The sequence below is a fragment of the Pteropus alecto genome, unplaced genomic scaffold, assembly GCF_000325575.1.
Source record: "Pteropus alecto unplaced genomic scaffold, ASM32557v1 scaffold35, whole genome shotgun sequence".
NCBI lineage: Eukaryota > Metazoa > Chordata > Mammalia > Chiroptera > Pteropodidae > Pteropus > Pteropus alecto.
In genome coordinates this window covers 11743751-11763329 of record NW_006437828.1, presented here as the reverse complement: position 1 = coordinate 11763329, position 19579 = coordinate 11743751, and positions in this window count along the sequence as shown.

The window sequence follows — 19579 nt, the reverse complement described above, 5'->3', positions numbered from 1 at the left end:
TCCCTCTCTCCCTCTCTCTCTCTCTCTCTCTCTGCCCCTCTCTCGCCCCCTCCCTCTCTCTCTGCCTTTCACTTGTCCCTGGAGAACCCTAACACAAGTGGGATATAAATCTTGAATAAAAATCGCATGCGTACAATCATGGCGATGTCGTCCCTCTCTAATATCTGAGCCTGTTGAAGTCAGACAAAAATCTCAGCTATTTTTTTTTTTTTTTAAACAAAGTAAACGATTTACCTTTTTACTACAAAATGGTAACTTGATATTACAGTATCTCAACTTCAGGTCTAAATTTAAACAAAGAATGCAGCAAGAAAATAGAGAATAAATTACACCCATGTCCAAACATCAACATGTACATGTATATGTCTCAGATTTGGGTAAAATTCTTCTAAATATAATGTAAATTGACCAGCTGAATAAATACACCTATATCGTAGGAAATATTATCTTCCTGAGAATTTACCCCAGTTATGGAAATAAGCAGAGCATGTACAGGTTCGTACTACCATTTTCTACTTTGGAGAAAGAATAATGAGCGATGGGTAGAAAGGAATCATTTAATCTTTAAATATGTTTGCTACCGGAAATCCAGCGCCATCGGAGGCCGAAACCTGTCAGGCTAGGAGCAGAGACAACTGGAAAACAACCAAAGCTTAGAGGTATTTGAATTACAAAGTGGGCTTGAGGAATATACCTTACAATGGGAATGTAGTGATGAAGATGGGGAGACACATAGATGGAGAGAGAATGAGAGAGAGAGAGAGAGAGAGAGAGAAAGATTGAGATTTGGGGATTTGGTTGAGGTTATAGGGTAATTGTTGGTACTACTTTTACAATTTTTTTTGTGACTTATTTTATAATAAAACCGTAAGCAAATAAATAAGGACTAAAAGAATTTGACGACGGGTTCATTTCATGGCATTTCTAGATTTATCTGGTTGTCATAAACCCTATGAGCTCAAAAGGGTTTTTTTCTTAATGTTGGCATATATTGTATATTTGGAGAAGTTTACTTATAGGTAGGCATAAAAATGTATTTCCAAATCTATACATTGTGCTAAATAACTCTCTGAATTTTATGAAAATGTGCCACCAGCCCCATTTTGTGAATGAACGTAAGTCTCCCGCTATGCATGGATCATAAGTATGAACTAGAAAAGGCAATTTAATTACGTTTGTAAATGGAAAATAGAAAAATATTGAGTTGCATCTTTCCATGTCTCATGTTCATTTTTTTGCATTTTTATATATATAAAACATTCTATATCTCATGCATTTAAAATCCTCTCTAAAATTTAAATCTCTATAAACAGTAGTGAGAGAGACTTGTAGCATCCCCTATAATTGATTTGGGTGTGATTAGATGAAATATGATGTAGTCAGGGTGAAAATAGTGCCAATGGCATGCACACAGGGTTTTTAAATAAAATCACAGACGCTATATTTGATATTAGCATGTAAATTATGCGCAGCATCGTCTCTCTAGTTAATACATAAAGAGAGATGATTAAAGCATAGAAATACGTGCGTCCACCACTCGACAGTGCATTAATCGAACGTCTTCAAATATATGTTTGTTTCAGATTTCATCAAGTAATAATAGTCAATTCTCGGTTTCAAACTCTTGTTCCCTGGAGAAAGAATTCCCATTACAGAAAGATGAAAAAGCCTCCAAGCGAAGCAGCTCATGGATTCAAGAGCAGCACTAGAGATTTTAAGGTAATTTCACTTACTTTTTCCTAAGTCGAGAATAATGTTGCATTTTCATACCAGAGTTTTTAAAACTGATTCAAATACATCATCTTAGCTGAAAAATACATGAAAGCGCTTTGAAAATTCAACGAAATCCTGGGCCGGAGCTATTGTCATCTCAATATTGCTGATGAGGCAACAGATGAAGACAGAAAAAGTGGCTTTCTCAAATGAACATGGCGAGGAATGGCAGGTGCAATTTCAAAACACGAGGAATGGCATAATGGTTTATGGCCTCCAGGTAATATCGAGATCTTTAAAATACTGAATATAAACTCATAGTTAGATCAAAGAGGTGATAGATGATAGATCAGATGATAGATAGATAGATGATAGATGATAGATAGATAGATAGATGATAGATACATAGATGATAGATAGATGATAGATACATAGAAGATAGATAGATAGATAGATAGATAGATAGATAGATAGATAATAGATACATAGATGATAGATTGATAGATAGACAGACAGAGATATGGTATGGATATTAACAGATACAGATACAGATATGGATTTGGACGTGGGTAGAGATTAATGGCAAACTGTTTACGCAGAGAATCAATTTCCTTAGGTGTGCCCAAGTGTATACAAAAATTCCTCCTGGTACAGCACCACTTAAAAGTCTGCGGAATTTTTAAGATATTGTGTAAACTGTGATGTGTGGCTGGTTGAAAGGAAAGTAAGATCTTCTTTCAGATGACAGATGAGAGGGAAACACCACTCCAAGTTTTGGAGGATTTGCTGAAAAATGATCTTGAAGCGTGCATCCCAAGCAGCGTCATGTTAGATGACAGAAAAAAAGGTGAGTATGGTCATTTTTTCTTCTTAAGAAAAGTGGTGGTGAATTGTTTAGACAGAGAACAGATTCTCAGAAAGCGTGGATGACCAGGCTCAGCTGTCCGAGGTCCAACAGGAAGCTTGGGTCCTGGTGGCACATTCGGATTTAGGCAAAAGCAGGTCCCGCACGGGAGGCTCGATTAGGCCAGACCCACTGACCAGGTTCATAAAAACATTACTGTGGCTTTGCTTATTTTCTCCGTGGTGACTGCACCGTTAAAAATAACTCCAAAACGGAGGACACACATAGCACGTTTTGATCCATAATATTTGGATATCTGCACTAGAATTTTTATAGCTACATCTTGATAAATTCTCTTCTTTATTTTGTGTGGGGGTAAAAATTCTGGGGTTGAGCCAACCGTACCTGGAATTCACTTGCAAATTCATCAAAAAATATCTAACAGAATTGCGAAGAAAGGCCTGCAGGTGTGATGTGTTGATCAAAACACGCAATCTTTAAAAATACAGAACTGCAGAATTTTTTTACTTAAAACTTTTCAGAAATCTTTCGGATACTTCTTTAAAAGTCAGTTCATTGAAATAGAATAAGAATATATCCTTATTTACATATTTTTTCCAACGCAAATTAGACCTTAATGGTAAAGTTGTCCCTTATGAACGACAGACTAGGCCCCGTCGGTGGCACTTGGGCTGTGAACTCAGCAGTCTGGCTTCGAAAATCTCATCATCATCATTCGACTTCGTAAGCAAAAGTGTTTTCTTAATTTCTTCTTAGCATTGCTATTTGTAGGAGTATAGAAACCAGTCATTTTTATAAGCTGATCTTGTACCCTGGGACTTTGAGGAATTCATTAGTGGGCTTTTGGTTTTTTTATTATTGTTGCTTTTTGGGGGTAGATTCTCATGGGCTGTTGCTTTGATATTTTGTTCTTTTTATTCTTTCCAAGTCTGTTACTATTGATTTACTTTAGAATATCCTAGAGCTGAAAAATATCTTTTGCATTTTTGTGGGGTTTTTTTTTTTTTTTTTGTATTTGAATTGCTACGTATAATTTACCTTCTAATTTTATTTCTTGTGTTGTCTGGTTTGTATATTAAAACAGAACTGAACTAAAATTTGAGAAAAATCTTTAGGAACAGTTTCAAGTGCTAAAAAAAAATGTATTCAAGGCAAATAATACAAACATCCATTAAGGCTCAAAAACAAAAAAGGATAAAGACTACAGTGCATGTGAACATGAATTAGTGATGAACTTCAGACAGAATCTTCACAGTTCGATGCTTCTTTTATTCTGTCATAATCATATGCGATTTCATGTAAAATATTAGGTGCTCTGTATCCCTGTATTATGTATGGTTCCTATGGCGAAAACTTGCTTTCCATCTCCCCCCCGACACACACACAACCTATAGTTGGTTTGGGGTGATGATGACAAGTAAATAAATCAATCACCTGGCAGCGTGTGCTTTCAGGTAAACCCAGGATGGCTTGAGACAAAGGTTGAAAAGAAAAAAGAAAAAGATGGAAACGGAGATGGAGACAGAGAGAAGAAAACAATTAGACTTGGAAACAATGGAATTGAACACTTCGTTTGACACTGTAGAAAACGGTGCCTTAACATATTTTAAAAATGGAATATTCAGTAAATATGGTCTCATAGTAGAGGGAAGTAAAATAAAATACTAGAAATGGAAACTTTCAGCAATGGATCATTTTCTGCTTGTCTCATCTTCCGATGCTTGTCATGCTTTTCCTTCCCTGGAATTTCTTGGAAGTCCAATCTTAATAAATCCCATACGCAAAAATCTTTGCTGTAGCGTCCACTTCTGGGGGCACCTGACTGATAGAGGTGACCTTGCTGCTGTCTTAGTAACTTTGTTTGTGTCCATCGTGCTCTGTTTTCTAATTTCTTTCACGGAGAAGATAGTGTCTCAGTTTTTTCATCAGCACGTAGAGATTTTACTTTTTAAGAAGAAATCTAAATATTCCTTAAGCATCGTTTAAACCATCTGTCGTTTCTGTTATTTGCATTATGTAGTCCCCGAAGGATGGCGTGGAGCCGACCCCTTCGGGCCTTCCTCTTCCCAGGCCGGCTTAGTAGATGGGTGGTACCCGCTTCTCCCTTAGCTGAAAGTCCCGAATCTGTAAGGCTGGAAGACACAGAGGTGATGCCAGTCTGTTGATATTTTCCTTGCATGACGTAGTACCCTGTGACATCCCTGACGCCTTGTCTTCCACATACCATTTCGTCCTCAGCACCCAGCATCGGCTTTGCATGGAGAAGGCACTCAATACACATGGATGACAACATCGGAGAGACATGGGTTTTGATCAGACCTGGTTATTGAATACACGTGTTTTATTAGATCTATTTTATTAGATCACAGCCTGTCTATTTTCTACTGCTATTGAATTCACAACTATTTTTTTTTTGGCTTCAACAATAATTTTGATAATGGTATGAAGTAGAGCTCCTGAAGTACATTCCAATCCAGAAATCTCAGCGATTTGTCTGTCGAGTGGCATGGTGTATATGGACAGTCACATCCGCCACAGGTGTCACGGGCAATGCCTTTCCATACTCCACATCCACATCTCGTACTCTGCATTGAGGCTTCAGTCCCAAGACACAGTCATGGTGCCGCCCTGTCGCCGGAGGAGTGGTTGCCATAGTCTGTGCCATCTTGAATTAACAAAACAAAACAAACAAGAAACTGGGCGGGGGTCAGGAGGTCACTGTGGTTCTACTTGTCCAAACGCAGTACAGGCCAAAACGGGTCACCCGTAGTCCTGGTGGTTAGAGATTCCAGTGCTTCCTGTACCTGATCTTTTCTCCCCTCGGGCATGTTGGAGGGTTAGATGTCTCTAGCCCCATTCCAAACGCTGTGGGAGACTTTGCATGTTAGTGTCGAAATAGTCCCGAGAGGGTACAACCAATGACAAAAACTTATCTCAGCCTGTGGTCCCCCGCCATGTATTGAAAAGGTAGAATAAATGAGAAATAAATCTTTGTTTTATAAGCCCCTCAGATTTCAGACTTATTTTTCTCCATAGAGTAAACAAGCCTATATAAGCTCATTTAAAAAATCCATTTATTTATTTTCACATGATGCAGATAAATAAATTGATAATAAAAACCAGCAACACATCAGAAGGAAAGGGACATTATGATACGTTTTAGAGAAATGTTTGCTATCTAAATTCCAATTAGAGCAGCGATGCTGTGACCTAGGTCTGAGAAATCCTTAATAGCTGAGAAAACCGTCCCCGTTGACACGCGTTTGTCCCCGCTCTGATGTGGGGACACAGAGGCTGGGGCAAGTGTTTTCTTCTGAGAGGACTGTCACACGTTGACTTTTGCTTCCTTCAGGGTCATCTGATCGGACATCTATCAGCATGAACACAGTAATTTTAAATTGACTCGTTTTTGTGCTGTGGCCTTTGAGGTTACGGAGTGCGGGCAATGCCAAGGTTCGTGTGGGGAAGTCAAGGACGAGAGCAGACACGAGGCATCTCCAAGTCAGGCAGACGACAGGCAAGAAGGAATCTAGAGACACAATGTGTGCTGAAAATTGAAAACGGCTGGATAATAGTTATCTAAATTCTTACAAAATGACGCTCTGCCAACTACGACGACTGTAGACATCACTATTCGTATGTACAATATAAGGAAGTGTAGGATATCGTGTTTCTGTAGAATATCATCCTTCCACAAACTTGAACTCTTAACATAATTTCCTTTCAATTATGTTTCACGTGTATTTATATATTTAAATTTTCCAAAACTATTTTTAATAATGCTCTAAGATTTAATCAAAAGAGTATAAACATATTAGGAGTGATTCGAGGCTGCTTTGTCACATATTCTTCTAGATTTATTTTCAACAAGTAGACTGGAATTTGCAGAACTGCAGCTATTAATTTATTAAACAATTTAGGTACTCTGCAATTCTAGACAATATTCTAACATTAATAAATATATATAAAGATAGACCTGTTAGAAATGAAAATATGAAATCGGGAAAAGTCTAAAAATAGCAAATACATTGTGGCTTATTTCAGAAATGTCAGTTTTTATCAAGTGGAGATGGTCATAGAGAAAAAAAAAAAATCTATTTAAAAGTGGATGCCCATGACTGGCAAAGCAAGAAAAACACAAAATTGTACCAAGGCTAAAAATAGTAATAGACTTATTTATTCAAAAATGTCACTTTTTATTTAGCTGAGCTGTTCATGCAAGGAAAATTACAATTTCCTAAGTAGATTGTGCTTCAAAAACAACTTAGTGCCTCTTGAATCAACACTGAGTTAAACAATACAAAGTCGAATGTCTCCTCTTCGGCACAACTGCCTCTTACTACTTACATATCTAACCGGATCTTTAGACAAATTAAAATTTGATCAATCCATCCCAAACGTGCAACTGTGCGATAAAAAAAAAAAAAAAAAAAAAAAAAAAAAGCCCTCACATTCTCTGATTACTATTAACTGAAAAAACACTAATGCAGCTAGACCACAAAAATCTTTTTAACAAGTCGTTATAAAATAACAGTATGCCTATGGTATCCAAGTTCCATCCTTGAATTTGTGGCACCATCTCCCGATACTGAGGTTTGGTTCTGAAATTGTAAATTTAATTTTTTTTTTAATTTGTGGGCACAACAGACCTTCTCTGCACTGGTGTCAAGGAGAAGCCAGAATGTGGCTAAACACATACTATCCGTCCTTTCTCAGAGACGGTCTGTAGATTAAGAACAAGGGGATGAAGTTTCTTACTTTATTCTTACTAAATTTCTTACTCTAAAAAAAAAAAAAGGTTGAGATGTGTTTCTTTCTAGAAATGTAAAAGTATAGAGAGAGCGCCAGGAGGGTTAACTCTTGAAACGGGAGTTAAATTAACAGACATGTTTTAAAATAAATAATTAAGCTTGAAAGGTATTTTTAAAAGATTTTTATCTAAACATGAAAAGGGAACTGGACATCACAGGATATCACAGCTGAGGTTGGATGGGCCATAAGGAAGAGATGTCCCACCAGCTGAGTGACCGGCACACCGAGGACGGAGGACAAGGCCTCGCGTTTATTCTCCTCACGGAGCTCAAACTCTAGAAAAACAGGCTTGAAAGGAGTGCACTGTGAGACGTGAAGATGGAAAACTGCGCCCACTGACCAGCAGATGTGAGAAACGCCATCTCGGTCCGAGCGCATGAGCGAAACTACGACAACAATAACAACAACTAAAACTTTTGAAAAAAAAAAAGAAATCGTGTGTGGGTCTGATGTGTGCTACACTGTGCTCTGAAAAAAATGTGAACCTGAGAAAATCTCTAGAACACCGGTTAAACATGCTCTTTTAGGGAACTTCAACCAGGCCCTCCAGGGTTTGCGCATGCGCGGCCCTGCCGAGCAGGATTCATAGTGAAAATTCACTGAGGACAAAAACAATCAAGTTACCAAATTAACAGAAATTAAAAAAACAAAAACAAACAAACAATAAAAACAGTAGAATAAGATGCCCATAAGAATCCAGGCATGAAAATTATGGAAATTACTCTCAAAAGAGAATGGAGCTGTATTTTTCTCAATTCTGAAAGTTCTAATGACGCTTTTTCCTCAATTTATTCTTAGTCAGGGTTTGAAAGCAACTCGTTCCTTTCTTATGTATTCTTCCTCCATTTTATCTTATCTACCTTTTAGTCATCGAAATTAAAAACCCAGGTATGTGTTAAGAGCATTTTCGATATATCTAAAGCGAAAAGGCAATTTACCAAAGATGGTTTTGAAGAATTTTTTCAGGAGGCAGCACACAAAGTTCGAGATGGAATTAAAAAAAAAAAAAAAACTTACTGCTGAACATGAGAGGATCTGAGATGTGATTAGAGTGGCAGCAGAATGTGCTACAAAATTCCGAGGATGGACAGAAAACATAAATCTTCAGATTTAAGGATAACAGAATGGAAACAGAATCGAAGTTTCAAAACATGCACAGTTACAGAAAAAATAACAAAGTCCCCAGACTAAGGAAGAGCTTTAAACCAACTAGAGAACTCAGAACCAGATCGTCCATAAAGACTACAGATTACCGACGGGGTTTCCAGTTCCAGCTGTCAGGAGCTGGGAAGTGACCGCTCCATCCTAACAACAAGGAAGGGATGAACGAGCAGAGGCATCAACCACCGTGTCTGAGTCCGTGAGAGGAGGCAGGCCGCGGGGCGGGCCGCTGCCCCCCAGAGCGGAGAGACAGATGAGTACGGGGAGTCGGGGCTCACCGGAGCTGACACTCAGGGGGACCTCGGCAGGTCCCAGTGCTGGCGCAGGACACCTGAACTGCATGTGACAGATTTCTGGAGGCTCCAAGTGCACAGCTCTGAGAGGAGACCAATTCAGAGAGAGAAGCGCATGACACTGTGAGGCTGACCTTCGGCAGTTCGACCAGACTCCCCCAGAAAACATCAGAGAAACATCCTCACCTGCATCCCAGAAGGACAGGAGTCATTTTGAAACAGGTCGGAGCACTCTGCTCTTTTTGAAAAGGTCTGACCTCAGGAGAAAGTAGTTCACTAAAGCCTAAGCCCCTGGTTATTATTGGAGCCTAAATGACCTGGGGGGAGGGAAATACTCAAGCCGGGCCACTCTCGCCATCCTGTCGCATGGAAGGGGGAAGAAGAAGCCTGTGCCACAGTCCAGAGGCACAGGCTCATTAAAGACCGGCTGACCACAGGGCCGTGGAACACCTCCCCCGGCCCACGCCTCAGAGCCACACTCATAAAGCTTATTTACTACTGAAGTTCTTTAACCTGTCTTATCATGTCTGGCCAAGAAGAAAACAGTACAAGACATCCCAAAAGGCAGAAAACACAGAAGAGACCGAGCGAGCAACAGAACCAGGCAGGACAAGGATGTTGTAATGAATTATCAGACCAGGAATTTAAAACAACTATGGTTAATGTGCGAAGGCTGTCGTGGATAAAGTAGACAGCATGCAAGAGCAGACGGCAGTGTAAATAGAGAAATGGGAATCCTGAGAAAGAAGCAAAAAGAAATGCTACGAATCAAAAACACTGCAACGGATATGAAGAATAGCTTCGATGGGCTCCTTCGTAAACTGCACATGGCCGAAGGAAGCATCTCTGAACTAGAGGATCTATCAGAAGAATTCTCAAATACTGAAAAGGAAGGAGAACAGACAAAACAAAAAACAAAAAACAAACGAAACGAACAAAATATTCGCAGACAATGGGACAACTACAAAGGTATAACTTGTGTGTAACAGAATATCAGAATATCAGAATATCAGAAGGAAAAGAGATAAAGAAACAGAATAACTATATAAAACAATGACTGAGAATTTCCTCAAATTAATATCAGACGCCAAATCACAGATCACTAAGCTCAGAGAACACCAAGAAGGATATATGCCAAAAAAAAAAAAAAAAGTCACCTGAGCATACCATCTTCAAACTTCAAGCAAATCAAAGATAAAGAAAAAAATGCAAGAAGAGGAAAAAACATCTTACCTGTAGAGGAACAAAGGTAAGAATTACATTAAACTTCTCCTCAAAAACAATGCGAGCCAGAATAGAGTGGGGTATGCATTAAAGGGTTCAGAGCAAAAAACAAACAAACAACGAAACTCACCGACCTAGAATTCTGGACCCTATGAAGTTATTCTTCAAAAGAGAAAAAGAATTAAAAGACTTCCTTGGACAAACACTGAGAAAATCTGTTTCCAGTAGACCTACCCAAAAGAAATGTAAAAGCTCTATAGAAAGAAGAAAAATAATATAGGTCAAAAATTCAGATCTACGTAGAAAGCAAAGCACATCAAATAAAGAACATGTGAATAAAGAACTTTTTTTTTCTTAATTGATTTAACAGAGAACAGAGTGTTCAAAATAACACTAAAAATTTGTTCAATTATGTATGCTTATGCGTAGCTCTTACGTGTAAATATCTGTACTTACACATGCATATATATATAAGTGGAATGAATTACAGCAATTATTAGGCACAGGAGGGAGGAATTAGAATTATCTGTTCATGCAAGATACACGGCCTGTGAAATGGCACAGTGCTATGTCAAAAAAAGACTTGGATTAGCTGGAAATGTATATTGTCAACTCTCTAGAGCAACCACTAAAAATTTTTTAAAAAAGAAGGATAAGCGATATGCTAAGAAAAGAAAAATGGAAGCATATAAAAAGCTCGGTTAAAACCACAGAAGGCGGAAAAGGAGAGGAAGGAAACGGAGAGAAAAGGCAAGGACGACGGACAGAAGAAGGTCACGGGCACGGCAGACTGGAATCCGGCGAAGTCGGTGACTACTTTGAACAGAGGTCGTCTGAAGGCACCAATTAAAAGATGCCGGTTGTCGGCGTGAATCAGAAAATAAAAAGGGAGACTTCGAGCAAGGCATGTGATCAGAGATGAAGGCCATTACATAATGATGAAAAGGTGGATTCTCCAGGAAGACGTAACGGTTCCCTACCACGTATGTGTGTGTCTGACAACAGAGCGCCAAACCGCCTGGGGCAAAAAAATGATAGCCTTGCAAAGAGAAATAGATAAATCCATTTACTACAGTTGGAGACTAGGACAATCGTTTATCATAAATGGACAACCCCCCACCCCCACCCCGCAGGCAAAAATCAGTGAGGGCATTGTTGAACTAAGTAACAACATCAATCAACTGAATATAATTAACATCTATAGCTGCTGCATCCAAAAACAGCCAAACACGCATTCTGGGCAATAAAACACATCTTCACAAAGCTAAAAACAGAAATTATGCAATGTCTGCTCTCGGAAAGCAATGGAATTTAACTAAAAGTCAATAACAGAAAGAAAGCTGAAAAATCTCAAAATACATGGAGAGTAAAAACACACTTCTAAATAACACATGGGTCGAAGAAGAAATTTCAAGTGAAATTAAAAATATTTTGGACTAAATGAAAAGGAAGATGCAATTTATCAAAATTTGTAGGATGCAGCAAAAACAGTGCTTAGAAGGAAATTTATGTCGATTAATTTAAATATGAGAAAAGAAAAAAGCTAAAATAAATAATATAAATTTCACCTTAGGAACTAAAAAAAAAAAAAGAGCAAATTCATCCCAAAGTAAACAGAAGAAAAGTAATAAAAATTAGAGAAGAAATCAGTGCAATTTAAAACATTAAATCAATAGAGAAAATCAATAAAACTAAAAGCTGGAAATTGAAAAGATCAATAAAATCAATAAGCTTCTAACCAAGATGTCTAAGAAGAAAAAAGAGAGAGAATACAAATTACTAACATCAGAAATGATAGAGTCCATCACTTCAGACCCTATGTCCATTAAATGGGTAATAACAGAATACTACAAACAACTCTATTCCCACAAATTTCATACCCTAGACAAAGTACACCAATTCCTCAAAAGATACAATTGGCAAAAACTCACACAAGAAGAAATAGACAATCTGAATGGATCAATATCAGTTTCAAAACTCGAATCAGTAGTTAATGACTTTCTACAACAGAAAAAACCATGCCCACTGGTGAATTCTATCACACATTTGGGAAAGAATTATACCAATTCTCTATAGTCTCTTTCAGAGAATAGAAGCAGAGGAAATACTTCTTAACTCATTATATGAGTCCAGCATAACCCTAATACTAAAACCAGGTACAGCATTATAAGAAATGAAAACTATAGACAATTATCTCTCATGAACATGAATGCATAAGTCCTCTACACAACATCAGTAAATCAAATCCAAAAGCATATAAATTTTACACCACAACCAAATAGGATTTGTCCCAAGTATGCATGGCGTGTTCAACATTCAAAAATCAATCACTGAAATGCATCCCATTAATAATAGGTTAAAATAGAAAAATCACATGATCACATCAATACATTCGCAATATCTGACAGAATCTAATACCCATTCATGATAAGAACCCTTTGGAAGGTAAACCGAGGCATATTATCATTTTTTTTAAAGAGTTTATTTGAGCATATGTTGATTCCAGTTGGGTAGTGTCAAACCAGAGCGGTTAGGAGTGCACCACTGAAAGAAGCCCGGGACAAGGTTTTGACAGAGAACACACTGAAACAAAGCAGAAATGTTATTTGATAGGTTGTAGCTTACGCGGCGGCCTTATTTGGGAAAGCTGCCTTGGCTGTTAGTGATCGGCTGTCCTTAAGTTTCACTTTCTCAGATTTGAGTGCGTTGACTCTGGCTTAGGTTGTGGTCTGATTACCAAGGACACCAAGACATTTGCATCTCTTCAGTCTAATGGCCCCCAATACTCGGAACAGAGAGGGACTTCCTTAACTTCATAAAGAGTATCTATGAAAATCTAACAGCTAACACTATACTGGATGGTAAGAAACTTGAAGCTAAAATCAGGCACAAAGCAAGTAAGTCCCTTTTCACCCTTCTTCAAGGCTGCATTAGAAGTACTAGCTAATGCAATAAGAGAAGAAAAGGAAGTAAAAAAAGTATACAGATTGTGAAGAAATAAAACTGTATTCACAGATGACATGATCACGTATGTAGAAAACCTGGGAGAATCAACAAAAACACTCTTGGAACTTATGAGCAATCATAGGAAGGTTGCAGGAGACAAAGATAATACGGAAAAGCCAGTCTCTTTCCCATATGCCAGCAATGAATGGGTGGAATTTGAAATTAAAAATAGATTACCATTTACATTAGCAGGCAGCAAAATGAAATGCTTACCTACGAATCTAACAAAATCTGAGGAAAACTACAAAACTTTGATGAACAAAACCAAATCAAAACTAAACAAATGAAGAGGTAGTCCATGCTCATGAATAGAAAGATTCGATATGTCAAGATGTCAGTTCTTTCCGAGTTGTTCTGTATATTTAATGCAATCCCAATCGAAATCCCTGAAAGGTATTTTGTGGGTATAGACACTAATTCTAAAGTTTATATAGAGAGTCAAAAAACCCAGGATAGTCAAAAACATATTAAAGAAAAAAAATTAAAGACAGTACCCAACTTCAAGATTTACTATAAAACTGCAGTAATCAAGACCATGTGATATTGGTGACAGAACAGACAAGTGGGTCAGTGGATCAGGACAGCGAGCCCAGAAACAGACGCAAATAAACATAGTCCACTGATCTTTGACAAAGGAGCAAAGACAAGCTTTTCAAAAACGGCGCTGGAACAATTGTACATTCGCATGCGAAACAGAATGTAGATGCAGACTGTCCGCTCTTCACAAAAACGAACTCGAAATAGATCACAGACTCAAATGGAAAATACAGAAGTACGGAATTCCTGCAAGATAACATAGGAGAAAACCCAGAGATGACCTTGGATCTGGCGATGCCTTTGCTGTGCCACCAGCAGGAAGACAGACCTCCTGTGGCTCCACATCCTCGCCAGCGTGTGGTGCTGTCTGCATTCCAGACCGTGGCCATTCTGATCGGTGTGCGGTGATATCTTAGGGTTTTATCAAGACCCTATGTAGCTCTGCTGGCTACGTCGTCTTCCGACGTTGCTGCACCAGAGTGGGCACCCATCTCTCGTGCACACACACCGATATTCTTAGGGTGCTCTGCCCACCTTCCCCACCCAAGTGCTCTCTCACACTTGCTGTACAGACGTACCACCAGGCTGGGAGTGTGAATGTCATCGTCGGAACGAGCCACCCAAGAAGACCTCAGCCGCCTTTTGCAAGAATGTCCAATCCCTAGTGAGGATGCTCCTTGGCCCCACGGGTTTGTAGGGTGAGTGGTTTTTACAAATAACGGAGACAGGGTGTCACGTACATGACCACGTTGCTGTCCCTCACCTTTCCATCATCATCTCTCTATACTGGGGAGGGACAGGAATGGTGGCCAGTTCCGCCACCTCTCGGCTGTTCCTCCAGGGGTCATTTGTGAGCCTGCCAGATTTTTTCCTTTGAAAATTGGTGTTTTAAATTATCGTTGTTTTTAGTTTGGGGTGTTTGACTCAACGTCAGAATAAAAGTCTCATTTAACATTCTTACCTACCTACATTTACATCAGCTTGAATATCTGTGTTTCTATTTCTCTGTGTGTATATGTGAGATACATTATCTATGTATTCGTCTATCTCTATCTCTATCTCTGTGCTATATCTGTCATCTCATTTAGTCCTTATAATCACCGAGAGATATAAATGATTACTCCAAAGGATGCGTGTGAGGAAAAACGAAGTTTTCCTTTTATGAATCCCCTTGTATTTGCCATGCTTCTCAACCCTATCAGGTTCCAGAGAGTAAAATGAGGCTCACGGAGACTGAGGAAACTGCCTGAGTCAACACTACCTCAACTCTGATTGGAGCCGATTAAGAAATGGGACAGTGAGTGGAAGAAATATCCCCCGCGACTGAAAAACCAGCTTATAATTGAAAGCTGGTTCCTCTTTTTCCGCTCGCCTTTATCTGTCACTTATCCCGGGCAGCCAATAAAATGCAGAGCGGAGACTGGCTGCAGCTGTCACCCTCACAGCCCCTCTGCAGATTAAGGGATGTGTCTCGGTCTTCTGAACTACCTACCTGGCCAAGCTCTGAAAACTCATTGAAATTCCACACGGCAGCTGCTGGAGGGAAAAAGCAAACAGTATGTGAAGGCCGCCTGTGGCATAGGGTTCATCAGAGTGACTCTAGAGCTCTGCGTGTCACAGAGGAACGGCAGAAGTCACCCTCATTCTTAGGGGGCAGCCTATGCCTTTCTTAACAGAGCAGACAGGTGCTGGGGGTCTCTTACCGAGGCACATGTCATAATTCCTTCTCCTTTACACTGCTGGGCCTTTAGGAGGGTGCGCCCATGCCAAGATGTGCCTGATATTCATTGTCCTGGCATCTTAAGAATTGTTTTAACAGCGGAGAATGACAAAATGCAGAAAAACCGATTAGCGATACCTTAGTGGCTGTGCTCACCTGCCTACGAAGCAGCTCCCGGCCACAGCCCGTTCTGCAGCTGCCCTTCGCCGGTTTTCAAGGCTCGAAAACGTATGTGCATCAGAATGGAAGATAGCTCCATATGTTTAATTCTCCTTCACAGAAAGCCTCTGGTTTAACTGTGTGTATGTATGCAAGTGTATACATATATTTACACACCTGTACACATGCATGCATACACACATACATATACACATACTTTTTCTATGTGAAAGGCATCACCGAAGAAGGTGAGTAAATTTGATCCATGTTATGTTTTAATATATAACATTATTCTTGCCCCCACCTAAGTGGCAATTTTATTAAACCCTATTAAAATACATAAAAATATAACTGGACGTTGTTAAGTGGAAAAGAAAAGGAATTTGAAACCACGTGGAACCCCAGGTCCTTTTCGAGCAGGAATCCCAAGACCATTATCCATGTTGGCCTTGTCCTTGCACATTTGGCACGTGAGGAGACTGAGCACTGCACCCAGAATCTGTAGTTAAGGGACCACATCCAAGGGGACTTAATGACCCAGGTCCGATGTCAGTAAGGTATTATGGACTTCGATCTGTGTCATCGACGGGATGAGGCCGTCGTGGGCTTGGGAAGGGGTGACTTTGCATGAGGGAGAGACATAAATCATGGAGAGACAGAGGACAGACGGCGGTAACCAGCCTCCAATGATCAACGCCAGCCGCTGCTCGCAACTGCTTTAAGGTCCCTTCCACCATGTACAAGGATGGGCTGTGTGGCCAAGAGCACATGGCAGATATGGTAGGATGCCATCTCTGAAACTGGGCTACAGAGCAATGCATCTTCTGCAAAACCAATATCTTGGTTTTCTCTCGTATTTGAATCACTCGTTTGGGAAAAGCCAGCTGCCGATATCATGAGCAGACGTGAGGACGTCAAGGCCATCTGGACAAGCTTGGACGTGCATGCTCGCTCCAGGCGGGTCTCGGATTACTGCAGACCCAGCGGATTCCTCGGCTGCAGCCTCACGGGACACTCATCCACAGCCACACGGCTAAGCCACCCTCAGATTCCAGACCTACAGCTTATGTGAGATAATGTTGGCTGTTTCTAGCTGCTACGTTTTGGGGACTCTTTCTTACGCAGCGGCAGATAACTAATACACTAGTAGATATACACGTGTTTGCGCTCCACTGAAGGTAAGGCAGCTGAATTGAACTTTCGGCTGCCATGCAGCACACAGGCCCCAGAACTTGCTATTTGAGTCGAATCAAGTTAAAGACAAGCTAAAATAAATATCGGTACTCCTAAGAAATACATGACACAATTAAAAGTCTTTACAACGTATCATCTACAATACGAAGAGTACAATCCGAAACGATGCAACATAGAAATGAAAGGAAAATCTAATCCATGTCCGGAGCGACCCCGAGTTAGTTCAGAGTAAAGGAAGCAGAAAGGGTTTTTAAGCAGTTGTTATCACCATAGTCTAACTGTAAAAAAAAATAATGCTCGTAATAAATAAAAAGTAGGAACTTCTGATATTTACATAAAAACTTTCAAAAACAAAATGAAAACTTCTAGAATAAAAATGAATTTGAAATAAAAATCACACTGTAGATGCTGAATAACAAATTAGATATCGCAGAAGAGTTTATGCGTTTGAAGCTATCTTAACAAAAATAACCGATTTGAAGAATAACGAAGCATGATTTTAAAACATGAACCGAGACAGGCTCAAGGACAGTCTGTGACAACATCTAAAGATCTAACATCACCATCGGGGCCCCAGGAGAAGAACATGAAAACGTGACATAAAAATATGGAAGAAATAATGTGTAAATATTATCCAAATTCGGGGAACGATGTAAAGTTTAAAGTTCATGAAGATAAGGAAACCAGAAGTCGGCTAAAGAAAAAGAGAACCGACTAGGCCTATCGTACTCAAACCGCCAAGCGTAAAAACAGACAAGCCCAGACACAGCCAGAGATGCACAGCACGCCACGCAGAGCGGGAGCCCGGAGTGAGGGCCGGCTCCTCATCAGTGGAACGGTGACCTCAAAGTCACGAAAGAAGCACAGACTAAAACTGCCGACGCCGGATTCTATTCACGGAGGACGCGTCATTCCAGAACGAAGGCAAATGAGATGTTTCCGGTGATGAAGGCAGAGGCGGCCGTGTCAGCAGCCCTGGGACCCGGGAAACAGTGGGGACGGTCCGGCTGGGGGGAGGGTGTGGGACGCGCTGGGGTCTGAGGGCAGGAAGGAGGCCCCTGGGCCCAGCAAATCGAAAGGCAAACAGTCCGTCAGCTCGGCGCTCTCCCGATCTTTGATACGCGGAGAGCTTGCAGCGAACATTCTAGACAGGGACGGGCCGCGTGCAGCCACCGCAGCCTACAGGTCGAAGACTTTCCTGCCTCGTGCGCAGAGGTGAATGTTAACTCGAAGTCGTCCGCGAAAAGCTAAGTGCACAGTGTGGTCCCTAGAGTGCCGGCAACGCTGTGTGCAGTTAAAGCGTTCGGGTCACACGGGAGAAGTCGGGGAGCAGGGACAGAGAGGCCAGCGAGGAGGTGAGGGACAGGGAGTGTGCCCTGACGACGGTCCAGCCCGCGGCCTCCCGTCCTGCGCTGGCCGTGGACAGGCCCCCTGCGCTCCGCCCAGTTCAAGGGCAGCTGTCTCGGCCTGTCCAGAAAGGCCACTCGGGGTCCTGGCTGGAAGCCGTTGGCCAACTGGGCGAGGTGACTGGGGAGAGGCTCAGAGACGCAGACGGATGCAGACAGGGCTGAGACGGGCCGTCTGGGGCTCGGAGGAGCAGAAAGCCGTCCGTCCTCTCGCCCGAAGGCCAGGGAGGGGAGAGAAGGGGACCACTGGACCGGGGTCGGCACGGAGGGACGAGCCCCCTCCCTCGCTGTCCCCCCTCCGCACCCCCTCTCCTTTCTCCTCTGGAGGAGAAGCTGGAGGGCGGGGACGGGGCGTGCCGTCTGCAGGGCCAGAGTCCCCGTCTGCAGGGCCAGAGTCCCCGGCACCCAGCAGGACAGGGACATGGCGGGGGAAGTGGCGTTCACGCCTATGCTGCGGGGCAGGCTCCCGCCTCCTCATCCAGACTCACAGCTCAAGGCCATCGGAAAGGCGTCTGCCTCACAGCCGTACCTCGCGTCGCTTGATGCGCAGAAGGGGCCCCTTTACCAGTCCGGGAGCCCGAAGTTGCCGGACACTCACACTCCGGAGGTGGAATGGGATACGGCGCCACGAGAGGTTTCACGCTTGCTAATGTTTGCCTCTCATTTTCTTTCAGTCTCTTGCTGAAGACACTGATGTCCACACGCATCGCTGTTCTACGTGTTCCTAAATTCCTCCCCAAAGCCCAGAGCTGGGGCAGCCGGGAGACCGCCTCGCAGCTTCGGTGGCCGGCAGTTCCCTCCATCCTGGGTCAGCGCGGCCACCCCGCTTCGTTACTTCCGTGACCGCCCACGAGGCCCGAGCCCGCCCAGCACTGACGACACCACCCCATGGTCGCCGCAATGTATTTTTACAGTTGTTTAGGATCAACTGGGCGAATGTATTTGAAACAAGTATGTAAGGGAAAATGGATACCTAGATAGATCTACGATCTCTTTTGCTAAGATGCTGAGGAAATGTGAATCCCTTACACAAGACTATTCCAGTCCTACTGACCAAAGAGAAATAAACGCATATGATTTGAAAGGTAGGGACACAGGTGTTATCTCCAGCACACGACCTGACCATAGTGGGCCCTTGTGAAGGTCAAAGGGATGAGAGTCAATGTCATTTAGATTTAAGGAGTGACAGAGCTGGGGTTGAGGAAGTCTAGGGAGGCTTTTGTGGGTAGGTGAGCTTTGGGTTTATTTTTGAAACTAATATCTTTACTTTTAAATCTCAAGCTTCTGGTCACATAGAAACCACATACAAATCTAAAGGAATCTAAGTACCAAATTGCTAGAAATGAGCCGTTTTCTAAACAAACTGCTGGATAGTGTCACCATCTGTAACAGACTTTCCTAAAGCATAGCATGTTTTTTAAAAATTAAATACTTTCTAATATATTATGTATTTACATATATATGTTTTTCTACAAACATTTCACAATTT